Raw genomic sequence first — 4,209 nt, forward strand, 5'->3', positions numbered from 1 at the left:
AGTGGAACTCAGTCTCCGGAGGATGACAGCGGGCGTGCGTAAGAGGCGCGTCCGGGGATGAGGCAGCATCCTCGGACACCGGCCGGGAGCGCGCGGGCGCTGTGGAAGTAAGTACATCCGCTCCTGGTACCTAAAAATTCCTCCAGCGGCGGGCCCCGGGCCTAAACTTTCTCCGGGCCGCGCAACACGCACTTTCCGCCGGACACCGACGGAGGCAACGTCCCCCTCCTGCGGTGACAAAAAAAATCCACCCCTGGTACCTAAAAATTTCTCCAGCGGCGGGCCCCTGGCCTAAACTTTCTCCGGCCCGCGCAACACGCACTTTCCGTCGGACACGGACGGAGGCAACGTCCCCCTCCTGCGGTGACAAAAAAAATCCACCCCTGGTACCTAAAAATTTCTCCAGCGGCGGGCCCCTGGCCTAAATTTTCTCCGGCCCGCGCAACACGCACTTTGCGCCGGACGCCGGTCCCAAACCACCACCGCCGACCGCCACAAGGCGACAGCCACCATCCCCAAGCGCCATCCCCGACCGCCACAAGGCGACCGCCACAAGGCGACCGCCACAAGGCGACAGCCACCATCCCCAAGCGCCATCCCCGACCGCCACAAGGCGACCGCCACCAGCCGACCGCCACAAGGCGACAGCCACCATCCCCAAGCGCCATCCCCAAGCGCCACCCCCGACCGCCACCAGCCGACCGCCACCAGCCGACCGCCACCAGCCGACCGCCACCAGCCGACAGCCACCATCCCCAAGCGCCACCCCCGACCGCCGCCCCCCGACCGCCACAAGGCGACCGCCACCAGCCGACCGCCACAAGGCGACAGCCACCATCCCCAAGCGCCACCCCCGACCGCCACCCCCCGACCGCCACCAGCCGACCGCCACCAGCCGACCGCCACCAGCCGACCGCCACAAGGCGACAGCCACCATCCCCAAGCGCCATCCCCGACCGCCACCCCCCGACCGCCACAAGGCGACAGCCACCATCCCCAAGCGCCATCCCCGACCGCCACCCCCCGACCGCCACCAGCCGACCGCCACCAGCCGACCGCCACAAGGCGACAGCCACCATCCCCAAGCGCCATCCCCGACCGCCACAAGGCGACCGCCACAAGGCGACCGCCACCAGCCGACCGCCACAAGGCGACAGCCACCATCCCCAAGCGCCATCCCCGACCGCCACAAGGCGACCGCCACAAGGCGACCGCCACCAGCCGACCGCCACAAGGCGACAGCCACCATCCCCAAGCGCCATCCCCGACCGCCACCCCCCGACCGCCACCAGCCGACCGCCACCAGCCGACAGCCACCATCCCCAAGCGCCATCCCCAAGCGCCACCCCCGACCGCCACCAGCCGACCGCCACCAGCCGACCGCCACCAGCCGACCGCCACCAGCCGACAGCCACCATCCCCAAGCGCCATCCCCAAGCGCCACCCCCGACCGCCACCAGCCGACAGCCACCAGCCGACCGCCACCAGCCGACCGCCACCGGCCGTTCGCGGTGTGCGCCGCCGTTCCCCAAGCACCCTCCGGGACGAAGCCGGAGCCAGAGAATAGCAGCGGTGGTGCGTAAAAGCTGCGGCCGGGCCTCGCGGAAGGTCCCCGGGCGGCGAGCTGCGGAGCCCCGGCCTCCAGCTTCCACCAGGTAATAGGACCGGGCGCGCGTAAAAGCTGCGGCCGGGCCTCGCGGAAGGTCCTCGGGCATCCAGCGAGATCACACGGCCCCCACCGGAGGCGGCTAGCGCCTCCGTAGAGTAGTACCGGCCCGTGGAAGCGGCCGCCCGTCAGCCTGCGTTGCCGCTGGTCGAAAAATGCACTAAGTGCCAAACCCCATTCATTTACAACGGCGTGTCCGCCAGAGGGCGCACTTCCCCCGGCGGACCAGCCGGCGGGGCTCGTTAGAGAGTGTATCCGCCTGGCAGTGCCTCCTGGACGGCCTGTATTCCGGACCGCGACCGCTAACTTACGGGAGCCTAAACGGCCCGCGGACCAGCCGGCGGGTCCTCCGTGAAAGCCTATCCGCCTGGCGGTGCCTCCTGGCCGGCCTGGATTCCGGACCGCGACCGCTCACTCGCGGGACCCTAAACGGCCCGCGGACCAGCCGGCGGGTCCTCCGTGAAAGCCTATCCGCCTGGCGGTGCCTCCTGGCCGGCCTGGATTCCGGACCGCCACCGCTCACTCGCGGGACCCTAAACGGCCCGCGGACCAGCCGGCGGCTCCTCCGTGAAAGCCTATCCGCCTGGCGGTGCCTCCTGGCCGGCCTGGATTCCGGACCGCCACCGCTCACTCGCGGGACCCTAATCGGCCCGCGGACCAGCCGGCGGATCCTCCGTGAAAGCCTATCCGCCTTCGCCGGTTCCCCGGCCGGCCACGGGTGGCGAGAATCCGGCCTCCTCGCCCGGAGCGCGCTTCGACTTGGGCGAAAAATGCACCAAGTGCCAAACCCCATTCATTTACAACGGCGTGTCCGCCAGAGGGCGCACTTCCTCCGGCCGGCGGGGCTCGTTAGAGAGCGCGTCCGCCTTGGCCGGTTCCCCGGCCGGCCACGGGTGGCGAGAATCCGGCCTCCTCGCCCGGAGCGCGCTTCGACTTGGGCGAAAAATGCACTAAGTGCCAAACCCCATTCATTTACAACGGCGTGTCCGCCAGAGGGCGCACTTCCTCCGGCCGGCGGGGCTCGTTAGAGAGCGCGTCCGCTTTCGCCGGTTCCCCGGTCGGCCGCGAACGGCGAAAAGCCGGCCTCTTCCCCCGGAGCCCGGTGGGCGAATTTTTTTTTTTTTTTTTTTTTTCAAAGTGCCAACGGCTCTCGCGCCGCGCTGCGTCCGCCTTCGCCGGTTCCCCGGTCGGCCCGAACGAGCGAAAATTCGGCCTCTTGCCCCGGAGCCCGGTCGGCGAATTATTTATTTATTTATTTATTTATTTTTCCAAAGTGCCAACGGCTCTCGCGCCGCGATGCGTCCGCCTTCGCCGGTTCCCCGGTCGGCCACGAACGGCCAAAAATCGGCCTCTCCCCCCGGAGCCCGGTCGGCGAATTATTATTTATTTATTTATTTATTTATTTATTTTTCCAAAGTGCCAACGGCTCTCGCGCCGCGATGCGTCCGCCTTCGCCGGTTCCCCGGTCGGCCACGAAGTATTGCGCATGATTATACGCGATGTTAATATTTATTTAATTATTAAATAAATACATACATGTGTTTATTAATGATATACGCGATGTTAATATTTATTTAATTATTACCTATATTATGAATAAACTAACGGTGATTTTACACGATTTGACTACATACGTGACCGTGATATAGTGCCGAGGGCTCCCGCGCCGTCACGCGTCCGCCTTGGCACGGGTCGCCCGCGGCAGCGAGCGTTCGGCTCGCGGGGGTCCGCGGGGTGTTATTAGGGAGTGCGGCAGCCGTGCCGAGGCTCCGGCCGGCCGCCGGAAGTCCCGCGGGGGAGCGTCGGAGCTCCGCGAGGCCGGCCGGGGAGCCTCTTAGTCATCGCCCGCGCTCGCGGTGGTCCCGGTCGCTTAAAGTGCCACGGGAGGCGTAGCGATGCGAGTGAGTGTGCGCAAAGTGCGAGAGGCGGTGCATTTACGCGCCGTGTCCGCGAGAGGGAGGCAATTCCCCGTTGCGACCTCCGGGAGATCAGCGGGCCGCCGAAAAGGCTCGGCCGGGGTGCCTGGAGCCTCCTCGGGCGTCGAGTTAGGAGGGGGGCGCGCGGAGAACCGGCTGGATGTCCCCTGGAAGCTCAGCGGGCCGTGGGAAAGGCTTGGCCGGGGTGCCGGAAGCCTCGGCCGGCTTAAAAGTGAGGAGGAAAGCGCGCGGAGAACCGGCCGGAGGTCCCCTGGAAGCTCAGCGGGCCGTGGAGAAAGCTTAGCCGGGGTGCCTGGAGCCTCGGCCGGCTTAAAATGTGAGGAGGAAAGCGCGCGGAGAACCGGCCGGAGGTCCCCTGGAAGCTCAGCGGGACGTGGGAAACGCTTGGCCGGGGTGCCGGAAGCCTCGGCCGGCTTAAAAGTGAGGAGGAAAGCGCGCGGAGAACCGGCCGGAGGTCCCCTGGAAGCTCAGCGGGCCGTGGGAAACGCTTGGCCGGGGTGCCGGGAGCCTCGGCCGGCTTAAAACGTGAGGAGGAAAGCACCGGGAGAACCGGCTGGAGGTCTTCTGGAAGCTCAGCGGGCCGCCGAAAACGCGTAGCCGAGGTGC

Source organism: Syngnathus scovelli, unplaced genomic scaffold (assembly GCF_024217435.2).
Source record: "Syngnathus scovelli strain Florida unplaced genomic scaffold, RoL_Ssco_1.2 HiC_scaffold_522, whole genome shotgun sequence".
In the NCBI taxonomy this organism is placed as follows: Eukaryota; Metazoa; Chordata; class Actinopteri; order Syngnathiformes; family Syngnathidae; genus Syngnathus; species Syngnathus scovelli.